The 24,965-nt window shown below is 41.4% G+C and overlaps 1 pseudogene; it reads right to left on the bottom strand.

Moving 5' to 3' along the window:
- Positions 1 to 24,479, bottom strand: LOC147635682 (uncharacterized; annotated as a pseudogene).
- Between the last annotated feature and the right edge of the window lie 486 nt (positions 24,480 to 24,965).

Genomic DNA, 24,965 nt, shown 5'->3' with positions numbered 1-24,965 from the left:
GTATGGTCTCATGGCCATCTCAAACTACACGTCCGTAATACGTCCCTCGGCTCTGAAGATGGCCCACGTGTCACGTCTGCTATGCCGGCGAGCATACGCAGTATCGTGGGTTGTGGGCTTCCTCCCCGTAACCTGTCGCTGTATCATAATCAACACAATTTGTAAGATTAAAACAATCATAGAATCAATGAATTAAGTAAACAATCAAATAAAGTGGCAGGATACATACGAACTCTGCCTCCCATGACTCGACGCCGCCAGATCCGAAATGCGAAGATCCAATGGTCTCCATCTGGATCCGTCGTGCCTCCACATGCTGCCTGCTCTTCACGCCACCCTCTGCTCGTTTCTTTGCCTCCTTCCACTCGCGTTTGTGCGCAGTGGCAGGTTTCTCGGTAGGATAGCCACCCGCAGCTACATTTAGCCGGTCATCGTACGCGAGTTTTTTAAGGTGAGATCTTTTATTACTTAAGATCTCCCTTATTCGCGTCCTTCCCCATACATCCGAGAATGTAGCATGTGGGGGATTGGGGTACCGACTATGTACAGCCTCTATCACCTCCCCAACGAATCGGCTATTTTGATCTTTAAATTTAATAAAACAATTTCTATATGAGTTTGATACTACCCCACGCATGTACTCCATTACCTCCCTCCCCCTCGCATCCATCACTATCCCGCCCCTATCCATCACATCATAGCAGACCACTCTCTCCATCTCTCTCATCTCCTCCTCTTCCGAACTGTCTCCTCTAACTCTTCTCTCTCTATCTCCTCTCTCACCGCGTGCCCTGCTACCTCCCCCACCTCCCCCACCTCCCCCACCAAAGCACCCGCCGCATCCTCCACTCCCACTCTTCCTACTGCTGCGGGTGGAGTCACGACTGGGGGATTGTCTACGTGACGGTGGCTGTGAGCCCTGACGTGACGGTGGCTCTGAGGGAGCACGTGATGGTGGCTGTGAGGGTGTACGTGAGTGTGTCTGGGACGAGGTATGTCTCCTCGGTGGACGTGGAAGAGGAGAAGCTGCATGCCGTCTCGTCGGACTCGGAGGAATAGACGGCACTGGAGTGCCCTGGATACTCGCGGTAGGGGTATAGACACCAGGCAGGGAAGGAGGGGGATGGGCATACATATACTCTGTAAGCTCAACCGGACCAGGTTGGCGCCCAAAATGATTCAGCATCTCCATCAGCCAATTGCTGTACGCAAATGGATCGGATGAAGAACCTGGAATATCCATAAAGAACCTGCAACAAACATCTTCATGTACATCATGGGCTGTCTCTTGACTCACACAAATATCATCATTCAAGTCAGTTGTGTTGCCTGCAAATCATGAAATCTGAAACGCCACAGTCTCGTGCAGAAACGCGTGTATACACCCGTCAAAAAACGCGTGTATACACCCGTCCAGAAACGCGTGTATATCCGCGTGAACAGACTCTGCAGACATGTTACACGTGCTTTTACACGCGTTTCTACACGCGACCTGCAAATTTTTTTTTTCGAAAAGACCGACCCCCGACAAAGACAGAATGTCCTTATAAAAGGACCAACCATTGTCGCCCCTGTCAGGATGCAGTAACCCAATCGTGTGCAAAAGGACAAACCCAAAGAGCAAAGAGCAAAGTAAACAAATCTGACGAAAGAGACAAGGCACAGGACAAAGTGACTCACCTCTGAAAAAGTGAGTCTTCTCTGCTCCTTCTCTGCTCCCTCCTTCTCCCGTGTGTGTGCTCCTTTCTCTGCTCCCTCCTTGCTGTTGGAAGAGGCGAAAACAGGCAAAAACGCATGCAGAGTCGATTTCTTAGTTCAAAATCTATATTTGGGGAAGGCGGGCTATTTTTAGTTTAAACATACCGTCGCGTTTATATTCGTGTTTATAAACGCGTGTATATTCGCGTGTATGATATTTTAGCTGCGTTTATACACGCGTTTTGCAGAAATTACCCGCGTTAATACACGCGATTTTTAGGAAGTAGCCGCGTTAATACACACAATTTTTAGGAAATAGCCGCGTCAATACACGCGATTTTTGTGATTTCATTAAAAACATATAATGATTTTGTGTTTTCTGATTTGTACACAGGATGTCATCAACCTCTTCAAGCAGTTCTGGGGAAGATGAGACAATGCGTCATCGTAATCATGCATGCGTCAATGATTGCATTCTCTTTCGTGGGATGCATAAGGAGGCTCTACATTGTCCCACTTGTGGTGAAGCAAGGTACAGAACAGATATGAAGAGTTTTGATGTACCTCGTAAAGTCTTGCGACACTTTCCTATAATTCCTCGCATCAAACACATGTTCAAGTGCAAATCCATAGCAGAGCTCATGTCATGGCATTCCTCACATCGATCGGATGATGGCATGTGGAGAATTCCCGCAGACACTCCTGCTTGGAAGCATATTGAAGATGAGTGGCCCAGCTTTAAAACAGAGCCCAGAAACTTGAGACTTGGCCTGGGTATGGATGTGGACAATGCATGACTTTCCAGGATACAGCGATTGTTCTGGTAAGAATTCTAATTACCTCCCTACTCTATTACTATTGGCTATATATATTAATTAGACGGTTTGACTTTATTATTCTAACTTTTATTTATATTTTAACAGGTTTGAAAACATCGGGTAAACATGCATGTCCTGTTTGTGGCCCTTCGTTAGTACATGAGTATGCTGATGGTTTGTGTAAGACTATATTCGATAATCATCATCGATTTCTCCCCTCAGATCATCCTAAATATGTTGCTAGTAAGAGTAACATTCCTCCACAAACACTTCGTGCAAAAGATTGGAAGCGTATTTGGGAGTCTACAACTATTCTTCCTCCAGATGGCATGAACAGGTATAGTGATGTTTTTTCAATCTTGTTTTGTGTAGTCTCTAATTGGATTAAAGGTCACATAGAGCAATCCCTTGTGCAGGTACTCCATTTTTTTCCGGCTGCCATATTGGACCCATCTTAAGATCAACCATCTTCTTGATCCTATGCACATCTTCAAGAATGTGGGATCTGGTATTTGGGAACATATTACTGGTAAACGAGACAATGTTAGCGTACGTGAGGACTTGCGGGTCGCACGATGTATGCGTCAAGCTTGGCCACGAGAGGTGGGTGGGCACGTTTGTCTTCCGCCTGCACCATGGATTATATCAAAGAAAGAGGAGAAGCAGGTAAAGCAGGCCATCACCACTTTGCGTACTCCCACTGGATGTATGAGATCATTGAAGGGAGCCTTTACAACCACTAAGAAAAGAGGCGTTGAGCAACTATATGGGTTGAAGTCCCACGATTGGCACAAGATGCTTCAAGTAAGTGTTTTCCAAGTCTTGTACGTACGTTGAAATTAAATTTTGTAATGCCATAAACCATAAATGTGCTCTTATGTGCGCAGTTCATACTACCTACTAGCATCGACCATTGTGCAAATAAGAGTTTGAAAAAATGTATTTATAAGATGGGCGAGCTTGTGAGGTATGTAAAACCCATGCTCAAATCACCCTTCATTATACCTTGCAAAATGAACGTGCATGAGGTATAACGTACTATTTATTTATTTTTCAGATATGTTAGTTCCAAAGCAATTGATCCAGCCACAACAATGTGAGCAGGTATGCATTTTTTTACTAATGTGTTTCATGTACATATATATCTAAGCTCGCGTACCCCTTGACTTTTGATATGCTAATTAATTACTGTACTGTGTGTATTTGAGTAGGTTATCTATCTACCAATGGTGCATGACATCAAATGGTGGTACGTCATCCCTATTGCACCACGTTCCAAAGTGATGTATAATACATTCACTGATATGGAGCATATGGAGGATGTAACAAGCCGCAATGAAGATGATGTCGAACATGCCATTGAAGATGTTGTGATCGATGATCAAGAAATAAGAGATGATCATGATAATGAGGATGAGCATGCCATTTCTCATGATCATGAGAATGACCCTACCATTGAGGATGATGGTGATGTTGATGAGGATGATCAGGACATCGATACCATTATCAATGGAGTACAGAATATCGATAGTGGAATAAATTTAATCGTAGCCTTACCAATTGATCAAATGGATATTGATGTTGATCGTTTGGCAAGGATGGATCTTATTGAAGATGAGATCGAACCCTAACCAATCCGTCACTGTATGTTCTAAATTGATGACATTTCTATCATCTCATATGCATGATTTATTTTTGAATATATTTCATTGTTGTAAATGCATGTAGTGGGATTGTGTAATGATGTATACTGTAATGTACTATGAGATGGTTTAAGGAAAATAGTTTTTAATTTTGTAAAGGAATTCAGTTTTTCTTCAGTTTTTCTCTGCCATGCGTGTATTAATCCGTGTATAGTAGCGTGTATTTATCCGTGTATAATAGCGAGTATTACCCCGTGAATATTATCGTGTATAGATGCGTGTATTACTGCGTGTATATAAACGCGTTTATACACGCGTTGATAAATGCAAATATACACGTGAACTTAAATGCTAAAATACACGCGCCTGATTCTATTCAAATACAAGCGCGACCATACACGCGTTTATAATTTATCGCGTGTATGAAACGCGTGTATGGCAGCATTGTCTTGTAGTGTGTTGGCGAGGGAGATTTGGCATTGGGGTCTGGTTTTGGAGAAGGTTCTTTGGAGGTTGGCCTTGGAGACTTGGCAGTCTTCTTGGGGAACATGAAAAAGAAATTTAATGGAGAGCCAACATTTGCCCTCTTACTATCTTTGCTGGATAAACAACGCTTCTGAATTTTAAATTTAACTGGAGAGTGAAACGGAAGACCTTTAGTAGCACTCCTCTCTTTGACAGGGGTCCTCTCTTTGATAGGTGTCTTCTCTTGAGCTGGAGAAGAGCTCTTCTCTTTGGCAGGAGGACTAGGGATCTTCTCTTTGATAGGAGTCTTCCCTTGAGCTGGTGAAGAGCTCATCTCTTTGGCAGGAGGGCTAGGGATCTTCTCTTTAGCAAGAGGGCTAGGGCTCTTCTCTTTAGCAGGAGAGGTAGGGCTCTTCTCTGTAGCCTGAGGGATCTTTCCTTTAGAATGGGTCTTCTCTTTAGAATGGCTCTTTTTCACCTTGGAAGATCTGCTCTTAGTAGGGCTCTTCTTTCTTTTCTTCTTCTCTTTGGCAGAGGTCTTTTCCTTTTTGGATGAGTCATCCTTGACATTGCTTTCCTTCTTCTCCCTTTTCCTTTTCTTTGAAGTTGTATCCTTGGCTTCTTTATTAGGTGGAAAGGGGGAATCAGGATCTTATGGATTGATGGATCTGTTCAAAACCATGGACACTGCCTTCTCCCTTACCCAACTTACCCAAGAATCTGGATACTCATGCAACTAAGACAAAAGAAAATAAGAAAATAAGAAAATAGGTCACTAAATGTATTCACTAAATCAATCAATGGTTTGCATTCATGAACTTACCCAAGAATCTGGATACTCATGCAACTAAGATAAAAGAAAATAAGAAAATAAGAAAATAGGTCACTAAATGTATTCACTAAATCAATCAATGGTTTGCATTCATGAACTTACAGTAAGTGTTGCAATTCTAAATCTTGACTCAAGATATCTCCAAGCATTTGCAAGCACCATCCATCCACAAGATGTTGAGTCTTTTTGCAAAGGAACTTCCTGATTGTAGTACTTAAAATCTTCAAGTTTATAGTCTACATAGGTAGAACCTAGAAAACTAAAGATAAGTTTGGCAGCACTGCAAGCATAAAATATTGAGGGTCAACCATATAATTGAAAACATACAAAAAATTGTTGTGGAACATAAACCATGGAAAAGTTGATATTTACATTTTACTTCTCCCATGAATGGATGCCAAAGAATTCATAAAAATCACATCTCTATCCAAAAGATTGAAGATAATAAGACTCCAATGGCCTCTATGATAAGATGAAAACTGCAATTAGTTATGAATATTGTAATGTCTATTATATGCAAAAGATAATTGAGTATGAGTCTTACACTTCAACATAAGGGTATACAATGTAATTGCAGGTAAGCATATCAAAGTTTTTTAGAAAACTTGCAAGATCCCCTTGCCTATTGAAAAGGCATTGTGTAACAAGGGGATCAAGAATGGTCACTTGGACAGCCATTGATTCATGAAGATCCCTCATAAGACATCTGGAGACATAAACAAAACATGTCAACAAAATATGGATTCTGAGAAATTCATCAAGAAAGCAGAAGCAAATCCACACAAACCTCAGACAGATGAAGAGGACTGTGTCAGATATCTCAATATTGTGATTGACAAGCATGCTTGTGTCTTCAGGGGCAATGTCATAATAAACCTCATCCTCTCCATGCATGGACACATCTACTATCATTTGACCTGTCACATTCTGATAAAGCTCTGAATTGGATGCATGGAGAATTTCAGCTTGCTGAGAAAGAATGGCATCCTCTGTTCTCTTCTCCTGCTCTCTCTCTTTCTCAACTTCTTCTTTGATATCCTGAGCTTTTCTTGTACCATAAGTATGAGAAATATCTTCAATAACAACTGATTGTTTGGGTTGCCTTGCTGGAGGGATATTAAGAATTTCAAAAGCTCTCATATCTTGACTTGGAATGGGCTCCAAAGCTTTGTCAAACTTATATCTAAGTCTGGACACAAGCACAAAATCTTTGCTCATGAGAGTGATCCTATGAGCAAATGCAGCAGCAATGTATCCATCATTCATAAAGTCGATTAAAAAATCTTCGGCAGCCTCTTGAAGACACATAAGGGCCTGGGTTTCCCATCGCACTTTCTCAAGATTTGTGTTTCTCATTTTACCAACTAACCTTTCTGATATGTCCCTGACAACGCGAGTAAATGGTAGTCGAGGGATGAGAAGACTAGTAGATTTCTATGCTGCTCTTATCTCTCTTAAGGACTTCACCTGATAATTTAATCTCTTTCTTGCTGTCGCCCTCGCACGAGGCTTTGGAAGAGGCTTTTCTTGTTTGGAAGGTCCTGGTTTGTCCTCAGCTTTTTCAGTCTCCAAAGGTGGGTAAACTTTCCTTGCAGTCTGTTTTGTCCTTGCCATTGGAGCTTAAAAAAAGAGACCTGATGGAAGTGATTTGAATAATGAGATAAAAAAATAAAGTGGCCCGAACGAAGCGATAGAGCGAATCCAAATGTGTTGGAAAGGGATAATCGCATGGTTCAGGAAATAACAAATGAAGCAGTCTCGAGCAAAGCGATGAGGCAAATCCAAAAATGTCGGATAAGCTATATTGCTTGATTTGGGCAATCTTGAAAAAGCCGGAATGAAGTGATTGAAGGAATCCAAATCTCGTGGAAACGTGCAATCGCTTGATATGGGTAAGAAATGTAAAAGGAGGTTTGGGGAAAAAAGGTGGACTGATCTCGCTTGATACAGTGTCGGTGAAAAATAGAAATATTTTCAACAAAATTAACAGTTTATACCTCGAATCTATCGTACAAAGGACCGTTGGATACACGTGTCATGTAATCATTTTTACCACGTGGCATAAACGGTCACTATTTAAGGTGGTTTTATCACGCTACAAATATTCTTAAAAGCTCTCTTTCAATTTTTTTTTCCCATTTATTTTCGTCAAATCAAGCTGTGCACCATAGTGTCTACCTAGCCCTATTTTGCAAAACTCTATATTTTTTTGGGACCTTGGAATTGCCAAAGCCCGCACCAAGCGATAGAGGAATTCCAAAACTTTTGGACCTTTCATTTTCGCTTCGTTCGGGCTCATCAGAACTATTCCAGCATTTTTTTCAAATATCTCAATGAGTAAAAGTGTTGCGGGTCGACATGAACTTGTTGAAGAAAGCCCAAGTGAAAAACTGTTGAATGCTATTTTGCATGATGGTCATGATATGAAGATATACGTAGATGCAGTGGAGATATTCAATCCAAGGTTTTCTCTTTCAGATGTTTTGTTGAAGCTTAAGGACATTCTTGAAGATGAGTACAAACAATTTGAAATGTCAATTGAAGCTCATTGTTTTCGTATTGGAGACCATGATTTTTGTCACCTTACAGATTTTACACAGCTGTCAGTGGAGAAAGCCAAAGTTACAAAGAGATTCAGTAGATTTTCAAATAGAACCTCTTTCACATGCCCTTCATCCATTTCTTGTCCAATCCATAAAAAGCATTGCAACCTTGTCCCCAAGGATGTCTCCTTTCTTTTCTTCCTATTTTTGAAAGCAGAAATACAGGATAAAGAGCAACAACTAGAAATTGATGCAGAGAATGAAGAAGAAAATTTAAATGTCACCACAGTCTCAAAGTTAGAGAAAAGTGAGATTTTAGAGGAGGAAGAAATTGATGTTCAAGCTGAGGAGAGAGAAAGTACCCATCTTGATGTTGCAGAATTTAGGGCTTTCACTATTACTGAAGAGCCCTCAGAGGAAGCAAGCATATCTGAATCCTCTGTTACTCTTCCAAATCTTTCTTTCTTCTATATCAATGAGAAAGATTTTATTCCTCTATCCTTTCTTCAATGTCTCTTTAATATCAGAGAAGACTACTGTATTGCAGCAATTTCAGAAGCTTGTGAAGTGGCCAAAGACTTTATTGATACAGAAGTAGAGTCAAAGGAAGAGTTTTTGGCACTTGATTTGCAAACATCTGACCAATCATTTATCCCTACTACTGATGCACTTGCCTTATGCCTTAAAAAAGTGGATGAGGGGAAACCTTCCCTTAGAGATGAGGATTTTGAGAATAGGCTTATTGAGTTAGGTATTGAGTCTTTTGGCAGAGATTTCAAGCTTCAGGCAGATTCTGATAAAGTGGAAAGGGTTGGCTCATGCAACTTGATGAAAGACAAAGTAGTAATTGAGGATGAGTTGCAGAAGGTAGCTTCCATTTAATCTTTTGTAAATTGTCATTGTGATTGTAATTTTTTTAAATTGAGGTTTTTGTCTTGCAGATTGAATTGCTTGATAAGGATGATTTTCTAGGAAGAGCTAGAGGCAGCAGAGTGAAATCTATAGACACTAGGTCAAGAAGGCCTTCATCTGCTCTCATGCACTACTTGCCTACATTGGATAAGGCTGTGTTCTGTGCATTCCACATGAACTTCTCTGAAGATGCTGAGTTGCCAATATTTGCCTTGAAGGTGTTGTCAAGGTTCATGGGATACACTCCCCTTCAAATAAATGCTAACAAGGTTTTGCTTCTAGAGAGAGCTGCTGCTCTTAGAATCTTTGGATATGCTGCAGGTTTCAATGCCTCAAGAGCAGGATACTTTCTTTGCTACTCTAGCTATGCAGCTGCAGCTGAGGTGTCAGATATCAATCTTCTTGGAGGTTATAGAAGGAGAAAATTTTTGAGATACAGAGGTGACATGCCAAATAGTCCCAAGAGAATCAAAAACTAATGTACACAATATTTTGCAAGGACTGATTATATTTTAGCAAATATTTTGTAAGGGATACAAAAGTGTTAGTAATCATTAGTCTCTGTCTTGAGGTGTCTGTGTATTTTCAGATTGCTGGGTCTTTGATCTCATCCTTTGTAATTGCCTCCTGTAGAACCAATTGAATAATTCTTTAAGTGCATTGCTTCTTCTTTGACCACCTCCTCTTCTGGTACATCTAAAAAAGGAAGTTCTCGCTTGATAATGAGACTGTTCCATTCCTTGTGTATTCCATGTTGCAAGGGGTCCTTCTGTAGCAAAATATGGTCCATGCAAGTAAAGAATATGCTACAAAGATAATTTTTTGTTAGTACATTTAAGAAATTACACATATTTTAACTATTTTGATAAGTCTGAACACTCACCAAGTAATAAGTTATGTCTTTTTCTCCCCAGGCATCTATGATAGCTTTGATCAAAAGCTTTATTGCTTTTTTGAAATCATCTGCATAAGTATTTGAACCAACTTGTTGTCTAAGGACTTTGAAAAAATTGTCGCGTTTTTTCCAAACTTCCATACGTTTGTTGGCTACATCTGGTCTACTTTTGACATTTGTGGTGATGACACATAGCTGTTTCCAGCAGTTCCACATTGCATTGACTTGTTTGGTGTCATGGTTGCTCAAAAATCTTCTCGCTTTTGCTCCTGCCATTGAAACATCTTGCAGAACATCACCTGTACCTCCAGAAAGAACAGGATCTTTTTTAAGATGCACTTCCCCACCATGGAAACCCATTTGAGAGAGCAAGGCTTCGCATTTTTCTATGGACTCATCTGCAAGTTTAGTTGGCTTAATAGAATATGCATAGTCCAGATGAAGTCTGAGCAATTTGTCCAAGATTCTTATCTCTGCATGCAATGTACATATATGCACATTTTTTAAATGTATTGGTAGAATTGGATCCCATATTTTAATAGAAGTTGGATAATCGACAACATTCACATTATTTCTGGATGGTGGTTTTCCAATCTCATTTTCTGCAAGCCATTCTCTTGTCCCTGTGCTTGCCATACAATAAAGACATGGATATTTGGTATTTGCTCCTCCACATACACCAAACATACACTTCAACGCCTTGAGGTCGGCACTCAAATGCCATTCCACAATGAAATCTCCTATGTCGTCTACATGAAGGTGTTCACCTGTATTTTGGCTCTGAATAATTGAAGGAATGTCTGTTTGTGAGAAGAGCCACTTTAATATTTCATGACTCTCTACTGGTACATGAGCTGATCCAATCCACCATAGCTCCATTTCTGATTGAGTTTTGGTATGGAGAATCAAGCTTACCTTGACTACAGTCCAATGCTTTATTCATTAGGGATATAGATATTCTTTCCATTTTTTGACATTTTTGGATTTGAGCTTCATCTAATTTTAAAACAAATACAAGTTTTCCTTCACAATCTATTTCTCTTATGTTGTAATATCTCACCATAAAAGATTGGACTTTTCTAATGTTCATCCAAATATTATTATAAACGTTGTATTCAAAAGACGATTTTCTTTTTTGTCTCTCATATGGCATTGTTCTCTCAATATGGAAGTACTCTCCGAAATGTTTAGAAATTTCCTCATTTAACAGAGTTCTATATTTTCCAACATTGTGAGGTCTAGGCAACCCAAAAGCTTTGATTTTGTAATACTTAAGGACCCTGAACCAGGTTTTTGAGATGGCTCTGTATCCCTTTCTACTCACTCCCACTGTGTCACAAACTTCTTGCATTTGGGAAGGCTAGACTAATAAGTCCATATCTTTTAATAGATGTTGAAAGACTAGTTTTTTTTTAGTTTGATTTTCAGGAAGTTCCAAAAGTTTTAAGATATCCGACCTATTCATAAGCTCATTCAAAAATCTTACCCTTTCCTGAGCATTAGACATGTCAAATCCTAGAAGGTTAGTAACATGATCTCTTACAAGTTTTAACCTTTTTTTTCTTTGTCCAGATCTCTCTGTTAAGTTAACTACATCCCGCATTCGTTTTACTCGTGCTCTTAACCCTATTGGAGTTTCTTTTAAGGTTTTCAATTGATCATTTTCTTGTTTCAAAGACACTATTTTGTTTTCAAGTTCTATAATTTTTGTTGCATTCAAAGGTGAAGTATTTTGAATATATGTAGTATATTCTGCATAATTAATATGTGATTGAGATAGTCTTGAACTATAACCAAGTAAGCCATCCACCCCATCACCAACAAATCTAATCAAATCATGTGGTGTGTGAAAAGAAGGATACCTTCCTGTGTTGGGATCCGGTGGATATAGACTTCCATCTGTCCATAGGTCAATATGCTTCTTTCCTTCGTTACGAAGATGTTGAGCTTCATTTGCACATGAAAGGGATCTTTGGTAGACACTCCGTGTAGTTGCATACTCTTGGTTAAGCTTGATATTCAAATGAAACTTACGATTAGATGTATCACTCATTACTAACAGAGCTAAAAATATAAGCAGAGCTATTAGAACATGAGAGACACAGAAGAATGAGAATGAGATGTAGCCTGTGAAATTCTTAGAGAAGCAGAGGAGTGAAATTTTTTTGGAGAATGGATGAGAGCGCGTTTGGAGGGAATGGTCATTTTGCCGCGAAGTCACTAAAAGAGGACAAATTTCGAGACGAGCCATTAAAGAGTAGCATGAAAACGATATATTTTTTTAGATTTTAAAATATGTACTTAGATACGTATTCAATCAGATAGATACGCTTTAAATATCCAAAACGGCTAAATTTGGAGCCGTTTTGACTGTCAATATTCTACTAATTAGCAAGTTAGCGAAATTCCTTACACAGCCCATTTTGAGACGTTTTTGGCCCTAATGAGGGATTTTTGCCTTTAGATAGAGTTCATACACGCTATAGTCTTTTGCTCATACGGCGAGCAAACGATCTCAGAATTGAGATCCGACTGAAGCGTTTCGATCGCAGCAGTGAGCTCTACAAGTCAACAAGTCTCAGAATATTGCCACTACAGGAGCACGCAACAACGAAATTAGGGAAGATGCTTCGCGGCTCCAACCCTCCCGCTTCAAGCTCCTCAAGTAAATGGTGGCCAGGTTAGCTTGGTTATATTTTAAAGAAGCATTTTTTTTCTTATTAGTGCTAATAATTGTGTATCTTTTCCTTTTAACGTAATGACATAAAGTTGTATGAAGTTATGAATTGTGTAATATTGTATTCAATAAATTGCATTGAAATTGCTATCTTTAAAGAGTGCAATTTTCCTAGCTTCAACGCTAACTCCGTTCCGTGCTTGTGTAGCTGGGCGCCGTCGTTAGCAAAGCCCGAGATTGGCCCAAGGTATCTCTCATACCATTGGGAGAATAAGGTTCGCCGATTGAGGCGAGAGGTTATGATGCTGCCTAGTTCTGAGGGCCGAGGCTAGTGCAGTAAATAAGCCCACCCTAGTGTGTAGACATCCCTCTGAGGGGCGGGAGGAGCGAGCGATGGAGCCTGAGAGGGCGACAGACCAGCTTGAGTCCTGGCCAGCGCCGACGATGAGGTGTATGGTCCCGTAGGATTTTGCCCAGTAGAGGCTGGAAGGCCGAATTCTAGATCATCGGCAGAATAAAGAAAAAGAATAAGAGAGCCAGTTTGGCTTGTATGGAATTGACTCATGTATAAACTTTTTATATAAATATATCTTGTCTTTGGCATGATTGCATTGTGTAAGAAGGCTGTTTTAACAAACCTTGTGAAAAGGACCATAATTAAGGAACATGTTTATTTATGTCAAACAGTGTGGTAGGATTAATTAGAAAATAAATTGATGCTTGAGTGAGTAGGGTGGAAAGTGGGAGGATGGAATGCCCCGATGGCACCATCCTACGGACGGGTGGACCCGATTAGTCGGGTAACTTTCCAACAGATTAAGTGAAAGCCCTACGCTAGATAATTAGGTTCTTGGGCAACTCTATTCTAGAAGACTAGGTTAGCGGGCGGCTGTGCCTTGCATGGATGAGGAAAAAAGCGTTGCCTCTAGAAATCAAGTCTAGTAGTTGCCCAATTTATGATAAATTACCCTATGGGTGATTTGACTTTTAGAAGATCACGCTTCCTCTGTGAGATAGGACTAGGTCTTACCTATGAATCGTATCCTTGAATCTCTACATGGTCAAGGTGTCGATAAATAGGAAATTTTCTCCAAGCTAAGACTTAGTGGACTATCTTAAGTGTTTCCCCTATTTTAGAAGGGAGGCCCCTTACAATTGGTATCAGAGCCGATCTTAGCTCCTAGGAATTGCCATTTAAGGATTGTTTTGCAATGAATGTTTTACCTAACATAATGCTAATTAGTAAAAAGATCCTACTAAAACAAATAAGTTGAATTGATGTTTGAATGATTGTAGGAAGAGGAAGATGCTTACTCCAAGTTTCTAGTTTTCCGATGCATCTTCGAGACTGCTCACTCCTCGAATTTTGAGTTCCGTGACACCATGGTGTAGATATTAGAGAAGATGTCCCTCCCTCATTTCTCTCGTATTGAAAGAGGATGGGGTAGAGATTTCTAGAGTCGTGGGCCGAGATATTTCTTCATCCGAGCAGATCGAATTGGGAACCTCACCACCGACCTTAAGCTTGCCTATCCATGATAAAATCTTTGATGCGCAATGGTTGCAAGGTTTTATTTTAAACCTTTCCCTTATATTTCTAGCTAGAAAGTTTCTATTAGTGTGGTGTGGGAATGTTGTGGGACCATGGTGATCTCTAGCCTTTAGGCTACTTGGCATGTTTTAGAAGAATGTGAACAAATCTCCTTGGGATGGCACAATGTGTGGCTCTTCTTAACACGATGGGCAAGAGTTGGGTAATGCCACTCTTTGTAGGATTTGGAACCATGTGTGGCTCTTACTTCATAAGAATAAAAATAAGTAATTAGACTCTATGGGGTTGGGTATTGCCTCTTGCTACTTGGGTGTGGGTATCCACAACCTCTTTCAACACCTTTGGAGGTGACATTGGCATGTGAAATGAGGTGGCATGCGTTTTCATTAGAGTTTATGGTGGTTAGGTTTAGAGATGGGGTTTTAGCTTTGTCCTTTGAAACATCATCTTGCTTTAATTTCTACATTAGAGTTTAGAGATGGTTAGGTTTAGAGATGGGGTTTTAGCTTTGTCCTTTGAAACATCATCTTGCTTTAATTTCTACATTTGCGTATTTAGGTCTTTCAATTGTTTAGAATAAATCTACGCTTCTCCTTTACTCCATACCTATGGCCATCTAATCTTAGAGATTTGACTGTCAATGGAACTTTTATTATGTACCATGTGTATGGCATGTTGATACATGCTCTCATCATTGTGGGATTCGAATCGTTCAGTTTTCTTTGACATGACCATTAGTGACAAACCTATTGGCCAAAACCAATTTGAGGAGAAGGGATAGAGAGAGGATATAAAAAGAGAAGTAACCTAGGTAGAAATGTAGAGTGAAAGTAAGCGCTTTTAGTTTTTTAGGATCTACAAGAGGGTTGCAAAGTTTCAATTATAAAAAGAGAAGTGACCTAGGTAGAAATGTAGAGTGAAAGTAAGCGCTTTTAGTTTTTTAGGATCTACAAGAGAGGGTTGCAAAGTTTCAATTAGGAATTATATTTTTGTTGATTAATATTAACAAAAATCTTAATATCAAAGGTAACAAAAAAGCTGTTTGTGTGTGTGTGTGTGTGTGAGAGAGAGAGAGAGAGAGAGAATTCCACTAAAAAAAAGTGTGTGTGTGTGTGTGTGTGTGTGTGTGTGTGAGAGAGAGAGAGAGAGAGAGAGAGAGAGAGAATTTAAGTATTTTAGTTTGTAATAATATTGACGTATAAATATTGGGTATAAAGGTTTTATGTAAATTATTTTTTAATGACCAATTAATCTTTTGTGGTTCAATTATCCACATAGACAGTCCATTCTCTATATAGGAAATTGAATTATCCTCTTACAGTGGTATTATTAAAAGACTTGAAGCCGCCTAGATTTAGTGGCTAGGAGAAGGAAAGAAAAAAGGACACTGTCAACATGTTTCTAGCGAAGTGGTTAGAGTTGCATGTGGCGCTGCGACAGCAGCCTAGCCGAATATAGCTCGTAGAGGCTAGCCTCTCATTAATTGGCAAAGCGTACAAGTGGTGGATGAGTTTGACAACTTGTCCTGCCACTTCGATGGAGTTTGAAACGATGTTTCGAAAAGAGTTTTTGCCTGTTAATGAGGTGGAGAGAAGCTGGGAGTTATGGGACAAGTGCTCGATAGAGAACAAATCCCTGACTCAGTACATCTCAGACTATAGGGAGATAGTACTTAAACTAAAGGGGATTGATGGATTCCAGACATTGGGAGGCTTTAAAAGAGGCCTCAAAGATGATTACCTTGAGTACGTAGAGCCCTTACAGCGCCTAAAGACATACTTAGCATAGGCAATTAAGTATGCGTAGATATTTGATGACATCAAGCATCGTAGTGCGCATGGTGGTTCGAGCAGGGCCGAGGATAGTGAGAAGAGGAGGTCAAGACTTAAAAGAAAAGGGTTCCGCAGTGATAAGCAGGGGATAGGATGGACCAGGAAGGACAGGGTGGTCATTGGTCTAAAAAATCGTGACCATCCAGGAAAAAAAGAGACAGCGAAATCCAAAAGAAAGAGCAGTATATTAAAGCGCAAAAGAAAAATCGTTGCTTTAATTGCAACGATGTAGGGCACACAAAGGCTGAGTGTCCAACGCCTAAAGCTAGCATGAGTGGCAACGAGCCCAAAAAAGATGGTAAATCCTCTAAGCAGTAGCATACAGTGCAGAGACTCCCTCTCAGTTTCACAAAGTTCAGAGAGGTGACAGTGTGTCATTGTGATGAGCATCACACTTGTTCAGTGACACTAGCGATGTGGCAGCCTACTGTAGGTCCGCATGACATGGTGCGCATGTATGGCACCATAGGTGGCCGTAGAGTCACAGTTTTTATTAATGATGGAGCTAGCCACAACTTCTTGAACTACTCAATAGTCAAGAAGTTGGGGTTGACTGAGACCCGGAGTGATCATGAGTATACTGTTGACCTAGCCAATGGATATGACAAAATGATATGGAATACCATAGTATTGGGGGTCCCATTATCCATGCAGGATGAAGAGGATCCGCTTGACTTTCAGGTCATGCACTTAGCCAAAGCAGACGTATATCTAGGCAGGGAGTGGATGTATTATTTGGGCCCTAGTCTAGCTCGGAATTACCTACATAATACGCTACATTTTAAGCATGGAGGTAGAGTCATTGCCCTGCAGGGTGAGCGTACTGTCCCTGCCACACCACTTATTTCCTCCATGGAGCTGTGCACAGTGGTCCGCAGAGACCAGATAGCAGAGGTATATGCTTGTTACCCTCTTTTAAATTCTATTTCTGTAGATGAAACTGTAAATGATGTTTGCGTAGACAAACAAGGAAAACAAAATTTCCTTGGATGAGACCCACTGTTTGAAAACCCTGTTTGGCATACATGCGATTCAAACAAGAAAAAATCCAAGGTGCAAGAGACATTGAAGAAAAAGTACATAGATACTTTAATGAATTTATTAGAGGAATTTCAAGATGTTTATCCTGATGATTTGCCAGATGGCTTACCACCATCTAGAGAAGTAGACCATGGCATCGAAGTTATGCCAGGATGAAAACCTATAAGCAAACCTGCTTATAGATTAAGCCACTCCGAGGCACAGGAGATGGAAAAACAATTGACGGAATATTTGAACAAAGGCTTCATTCGGCCTAGTTCAAGTCCGTGGGCATCGCCTATTCCGCTGGTAAAGAAGAAAGATGGATCTATGCGGATGTGCATAGACTATAGGGCTCTTAATCAGATAATGATTAAGAACAAGTATCCGATGCCACGCATGGATGAGTTGTTTGATCAACTCTATGGATCGAGATACTTTATAAAAGTAGACCTGAGATCAGGGTATCATCAGGTTAGAATTAAAGCAGAAGATGTTGCGAAGATAGCATTTAGGACCCGTTTCGGGCATTTTGAGTTTTTGGTTATGCCATTTGGGCTAACCAATGCTCCAGCGACGTTTATGACGCTGATGGACAGCATTTTACGTCCATATCTGGGAAAATTTGTAGTAGTTTTCCAAGATGATATTCTTGTGTACATTATGACACAGAAAGAACACATAGAGCATTTGCGTCTAGTGTTTGAGTTGTTGCGAGAGCACAAACTATTTGCAAAGAAGAGCAAATGTGAATTTTTTGAAACAAAAATTCACTACCTTGGCCATATTATATCCGCTGATGGTACGCGGACGGAGCCAGAAAAAGTAGAGGCTATTCTTAAATGGCCAGCGCTGAAGAATCTCAAGGAACTGCAGATTTTTCTTGGCATGTCGGGGTTCTACCAAAACGACAGTATGTGAAGGACTACGCGAAGATCGCAGTCCAGTTAACTGACTAGTTACGGTCAAAAACTAAAAACATTAGTTGGAGGGAAGCCCAACAAAAGAGCTTTGATAAGCTCAAGGTGACCATAGTAGTTGCACGTGTTTTGACTATTGTGGATCCAAATGAGTCATTTGTCTTGGAAGCCGTGCCGTCACGCCCCGCAGCCCCCCCGGGTGCCGTGCCGTCACGCCTCCGCAGCCTCCCCCGCACCGTGCCGTGACGCCCCGCAGCCCCCCCCGGCACCGTGACGTGACGCCCCCAGCCCGCGTAGCGTAACTACTCGACTAACGAGCGAGAGTTACTAGCGATAGTTCATGCATTGAAAAAGTGGAGACACTATTTATATGGTGCTTCTTTTGAGGTCCGGACGGACCATGAAAGTCTGAAATGGCTTTCAAGTCAAAACGAACTGAAGGGTAGAAAAGCTCGGTGGGCGGAGATTCTACACGAGTTTGACGTTCAGATACGTTACTAGAAAGGTAAGTATAACGTGGTGGCAGATGCACTTAGTCGCATGCCATAGATTAATGAACTTAGTTTCACAGTCTTCAAGAATGATTTCTTGGAGTCACTATGTGGCCTATGTGAGCACGATCCATCTTTTACAGAGGTCTGGCGCGCTGTATGCGTACGCACTTCTTCACAGATACGACCACCTCCCTCGTTGGCACGGATTGCTAGTTCGAAGAGATTGGCCAAAGGCGCATCGGGAAGGGAAGCGAGAGTTAGTCGGGAGAGACTAGCCGTGTCTTCTGGGTATAGTTTGGAGCCGGAGAGCTCTGTTGTAATTCTTTCATCACCTTTGACTGCCACGGCTTCAAAGGGGAGTAATAAACTTTGTGGAGGGGAGAAATATGCTAATTACTCCATTGACGACGGGTACTTACTCTACAAGGGTAGAATATGTGTACCAACTATTGGTGACTTTTGGGCCTAAATTCTTAAAGAAAGTCATGATAGTCCAAGTGCCGGTCATCCCGAGATTCAGAAGACCTATGCACTAGTAAAAAGATAGTTTTATTGTCTTAGTTTGTTTAAGGACGTCAGTAAAAAGATAGTTTTATTGTCTTAGTTTGTTTAAGGACGTCCAGACTTATGTGCTAAAATACAGTAAGTACCAGGTCAATAAACATGAACGTCTTAAGGTTGGAGGACTACTCCATCCACTGTAGATTCCTCAAGGGAAATGGGAAAGCGTTTCCATGGATTTCATTACCGGTTTACCCAAGACAAGTCGAGGGAATGACTCGGTGTGGGTGGTAGTGGACAGGTTAACGAAAATGGCAAAGTTTATCACCACGAAGAAAACTGTTAAAATATCAGAGTTGGCAAAACTCTTTATTGAACATCTCTACAAGCTATATGGCCTGCCCGCAGATATAGTGTCGGATAGAGATAGAAAGTTCAATAGTCATTTTTGGATGGAAGTCTTTAAAAAGTTGGATACTACTCTGAGTATGAGTACGGGAAATCATCCGGAGTCTGATGGTCAAACTGAAAGAATTAACCAAATTCTAGAGGATATGTTACGTTCTTATGTAAGTAAGAAGCAATCTAATTGGGAGAGTACTTGCCCTTATTGGAGTTTGCCTATAATAGCTCCAAACACTCAGCAACTGGATTTACACCATTCATGTTAATGTATGGATTCCAACCGAGATCTCCGATGGCTATAGGCCTAGAAAAGGAGAAGATTCAATCTATCAAGGATTTCCTTGAAGATATGAATGATATGCTCAGAGCCGCACGTGAGAGCATTCGTAGCGCTCAGGATCGTGCTAAAACTTATGCGGATAAAGGACATAGAAAGGTGACCTTTACAAAAGGTGACTTTGTATTCCTCAAGGTTCCTGCGCAGTCAAAAACCATGAAAACGGGAAAGTGTGATAAACTTTCTTCGAGATATTGTGGTCCTTTTAAAATCCTTAAGAAGATTGGGGATGTAGCATATAAACTTGAGTTACCGGAGAGAGTCACGTAGGCTATAATGCCTATGACCGACGGACAGACCGGATGGCCAGACGGGGCTTTAGCGTGAACGTCTCGGTCATCGGAGTGCCAAGGATGTGGCCATCCGGGGTTTAGTGGGAGAGGATGCCCATGCGGAGTCATGGGAGGCCAGGCTAGTGTGGACGGCAAGCCACACACTATATAGCCTGGGGGATGAGGGGCAATCCTCATTCTTCCTCTATGGATGGGTGGTGAGCCAGAGGCCATCCCCTCCTGTGGTAACGCCCATAGTGGTGTTACGATAATCTAACACTGACCACAAAGGGTGTGAATGATTTCAAGCCATATGCTCTTGATGGTCTCCGTTGGCGCGTTGTGGGTACCCTTAATGGCCTTGGTGCATCTAGTAATCCAAATGAGCCAAGCTGCTATGCTAATGCAAATCTCCCATCTCTAGCATGATCCCGACCACCAATCGCTTGTAGGTGTGGGACTGGTACTATGTTTCAATACAATGCTAAGAGATCTAAAGGCCTGGCCCTTCCCCATTCTCATGAGCCCTGATGACCACTCTAGCCTCTAAGGCCCAAGTGATAGTGTCCCATGTGATGATACGGGTCGATGCCCTATCCATAAAAAAGATGCAGAGAATCCTTTGCCAAATCTATTGAGCCTTTGGGCAATCCCAAAGGCAATGTCTTTGATTATCTTAAGGGTGGTTCTACAGCACGAAAGCCATTGGTCGACCACCAACTGCCAACCAAGTATCGACTGCCAAACTGCTATGTGCCATCAGCCAAAGAAAGAGGGTGATCTTTCTTGGCCGAAACCTGTTCCACATTCTGAAAGGAAATGCTGCAAGAAGCCATGAGACTGCCAATCTGCTATTGTTGTCGGTGTGCCATCTATGTGTGCCATCTATCTCGGGCATCTAGATCCTACGACCTTGTCGCATAGTATATGGGAAGAAGGGGGCATCCAGAGTCTCCTCTCGATCTGCTCAATTATGCTCGTTCCACTCTCCCGGATCCCACTGCATGCGCGTGAGAGGTCGACACTCCCATATCCATGGCCACCATAATCTCTCACTGGCCACCTTGCTCGGTGTTGGATCAATATGCCATTCTCATGCTTGAAAAACAATCATCATTACCCTCTACAAGGTTCAGCCACTAAAATCCTCCAAAGGAAGCTAAGATCTCTCTAGTTTGCATTGGGATCCAATCGAGAAAGTGAGCAGACCACTGTCCTCATGTGCTCTGTGGAGTACTGCCCCTAGGATATCATGCCGAGTAAACATGCCTAGCCACACTGTGGGGGAGTCAGGTGTGAGGGAGTCAACCACTCCTGAGGGATAACTAAGTCGATGTTGATGTTGAGCCTATCTCTACCCAAGATCCTTGTCAGGTCTCTCCTCTATGTCTCCGGGGGGGGTAACATCCTATGGACGATCTAATCTCCAAGACACCTAGTTGGTTCCATGCTCAAGGCACCCCAAGAAACATCTAGTTGAGCCCCTAGCATGTGGCCATTGGGTAAACAGATCAAGGGGTTCTAGACCAAAGACTGTTGAAGCTGCTCCACTAATGCAATTGGAGCTATTTGTTTGAGGGCCGGCCTAAGGTTCTACAAAATGGGAGAGTGTTGAGTACTAAACCAAGGGGAAAATCAGTTTTGATGATGCATAAGTGTTTACAACACCCCAATGGTAGAGTAAATCCCTCAATCGCCCTAGAAATTAGTTATAAGTACCCTGTTAAAAGAGGAATTTTCTACTAATAGAGTAGATAATTTTTTTTAATCATAGCTTCAAAATATGTTATTTGTGCTCAGCAAATCCTTGAATACATCCTCCAAAACATGTGTTGAATCCGTGAAGAAAATTCTTGTCAGAATATTATAAAATCTTATATTTCTCCTCTCTAGGCTGATTTTTTATTGTCATCTATTGCTCTCTTTTGATGCTTTAGATTTTATTAGCAAATCCCTCCTTTGATGTGTTGTAGCTCCTTGAGATAATGTACCAGCTCCAAGTTGTGCTTCTTTTAAGAGAATGAACAACAAAGTACGCGATTCTTGATGATTTGGATCTTGGCAAAAGATTAAAAAATGTTTGAAAACTAATTAAGAAAACCAATCATTTTGCTTATCTAAGGAACATTTACACTCGATACTTACAGTATCCAAATTGATCAACCATGCAACTGACATTATTTAAATTTAGAGGTCCCAAAATAACTCGAAGAGACACTATTTATAATTAAGGTATGCCCTTTATTAATGATCCTAATAAGTTGACCTAAACAGTTTACTAGTCAACCAACTAAACACACCAACAAACTAGCAGAGCCATAAAAATCCACACACACTAGTTTCAACCATAAACTCTTGTACACAAGAAAGAATCTAGATATTATCAGGTCCACTTATTGATTCACACAGTGCCCCAATCTATTTAGATAAGAAGCGAGCCTTGCTATGGCAAGCAACTGATGAAGCTCGACCCAAGGGTTTAAACCTTCTCTATTCAACCTAAGTCACATGAAACCAAATCAATTTCTAAGTTTATTCTAGATTAGATTTTTTACAAAAAAAACATATGCATTCACATAATTACTTAATTTACAATCAGCTCAAATGGAGGAATTTCCCAATGCTAACCTTAATGAGTTGCGTCATATGCAATCCACTACTTTAGAAAACAATCGGGTTAAATGGGGCAATTGACCAATGCTTGCCAAAATTTCTTGACAATCCTTGTGATCACAATGAAGCTGTGGCATGAGCATTGGACAGTTGGTTAAAACTTGCAACATCTCCTTGAAAGCGGCCTGTATATAAAAAAAAAGACGCATCAAGCACTGAGCATGATGGACAATGTAACAAGAAAGTATGTTCTATTGAGAGTCAAACCGCTCAAAGGAAATACCGAGTGCACCTCACAAAAATTATACCTGCACGCGTACCATGGCATATGACCCATATGCAATATTTATACCAGGATGCAAAGGATCATCAATCCATAATGGAGTATATATATCATCACGCTTGAAGATACCACCCGGGCTTCCATTAGTCCCCTGCGGTGATCATCGAAATGGTGCCAAAGACAGCAAAAAATGGTGATGATCACCAACGTGAGCATACAATACGATTCGGATTACACCCTATTCGAAGAACATTGACATAGCAAGGATATATCTCTACCTTCAAAACAATCTTCTCATGGGATAGATCCATCTCAAAGCCAAACATTTGAAGGAAACCGAGAAGTAAAGCTCCCAGGTTTGGCGAGCCACCTTGATCCCAAAGAGGTAATCCGGTCTCAATGGAAACTGCTGCTCGTCTGACAAAGCGGTCACGCAAGTTGTTGTGATTATTGCCGCCTGAGGTTGATGAACTCGACGCGAGAGACGTTGGAGGTGATGCAGGCAGATCACAGTTGGTATTTCCATCCACAAACACATACCAAGAGATTGGCCAAACTTGCCGGACTCGCTGTCAGCAGAGAGTAAGCCAGCCATTTACAACAATGACCTTAATTCGAACAAATGGGCATAGTTTTTTCAACCTTTCAAAACTGTTAGAAGACTACAAGTGTAGGAAGAGAAGAGAAAATGGAGTACCTCCAAATAAAACGCAACCATTAATGTCAACGAAAAAGAACTCAAACCGCCTGAGTAAACATTACTCAATTTCTTGTGATGCAGAAAAGACTTCAGCAGCAGAACCTAATTACATATATAACCAGAGTCAGAAGACATTACCAGGCTGAAAAAAATTTAAACCAACGATTACGTCAAAGTAAAGTAGATGTTAAAGTTAAGTTACCAACGGAGCTAGGGCAGGTAGTTCCCGTATCTTGTGAAGCACATACTCTCGGGTTTCACGACCTGTGTGATGAGGGGCTTGATCCGGTGTACTCTCCATGGCTCCAGGCGCGATTGGGTTGCTCATACCTCCTGCAATGGTTATGTCCACCGCAATTGAATCGAGTGTGTTTGGTGATGTGCCAGCAAAGGGCTGACAAAAGCATTTCAGGACGGGCATCGATCCATTTTCGAGGAGGTCGATGTTCTGACACCACTCGTGCGTTCTTAGCACTACACGAAGCTCGCGTAATAATGAGGCAGTTGATATTAATGGATGTTTAGCTGGAGAGTCAACAATAGCTAGATCAACATCACTGTATTGTAGACACAAGCCTGTTCCGAAGGAACCATATACCTGTTAAAACCAACGGCAATAAAATCCATCAAACTACCCATCGAGCATCTTGCAACAAAATACACAAGTACACTGCTGTTAAAATCTATCCTTTTAGCCCATGTAGACGCAGAGAGAGTCCATACAAACCTCCACATCTGATTCAGGCCACCTCTTGGATACCTTTCCTGACACAATCAATGGCAGCCTCTACGTGAAGCTGGATTTCCGACGTAGGCCTAGTCAATTTTGCAAAACGCAGAATCTCAAAGTGCAAGGCCTCAACAAAACTGGCTGTTATTGGTGGTGGACATGCGGATGGTCTGGATGTAATGGAAGGAACAAGCAGGAGTGGGAAGCTCTGCACAAGATGCTGCAGTCTTTCTGGAAGCAGTACTAGTTGAACATTATTCGCCACTTCAAACCCCTGGCCAGATACTTCTGCTTCACCATGATCTGACGGCAATATAAGATCTAGTGGAGGAGACATCACGGTGGCCAAACGACCCTGGTCCCGCACTTGGCGAGGAGGCCTTTGCGTACAAAGAGGTTCCAAAACCGGCCTAATTTGGTGCTCCTGCGACTGCACACACGCAGGTTGCTCGTTGTCGGTAGTCGATGAGTGCACTACTTGTTTTCTAATAGATGACATCCTTCTGGCTTGTGGATTATTCTATCCCCACTGAAGCCCGTACGTAGAGACGTCCTTCCCAGCGCAAATTTGCTCGTCCTAACCCAGCAGCCAGACACACACTGTGCTCAGGCAAGATGCACCTCTTCTGGCGAAAACAGTCACACAAGCGCCCGTCACCGCCTGATCTCAGCTACACCCAACGCAAGCTCCACCCAGTTGGCCAGCTAGGCTTTAGCTCATGTACGCAGCTCTGCCAGCACACCGGAGATCCATCCCAGCTTAACGTCAATCTCCAAGGCTCTTCAGACGCACCGGAGTTCTGACACAATACACGCGGAGCTT

The sequence above is a fragment of the Cibotium barometz genome, chromosome 9, assembly GCF_041138505.1.
Source record: "Cibotium barometz isolate CiBa-2024 chromosome 9, ASM4113850v1, whole genome shotgun sequence".
Taxonomy (NCBI): Eukaryota; Viridiplantae; Streptophyta; class Polypodiopsida; order Cyatheales; family Cibotiaceae; genus Cibotium; species Cibotium barometz.
The sequence above is the reverse complement of the archived record's forward strand: the minus strand, read 5'-3'. Positions and strand labels throughout refer to the sequence as shown.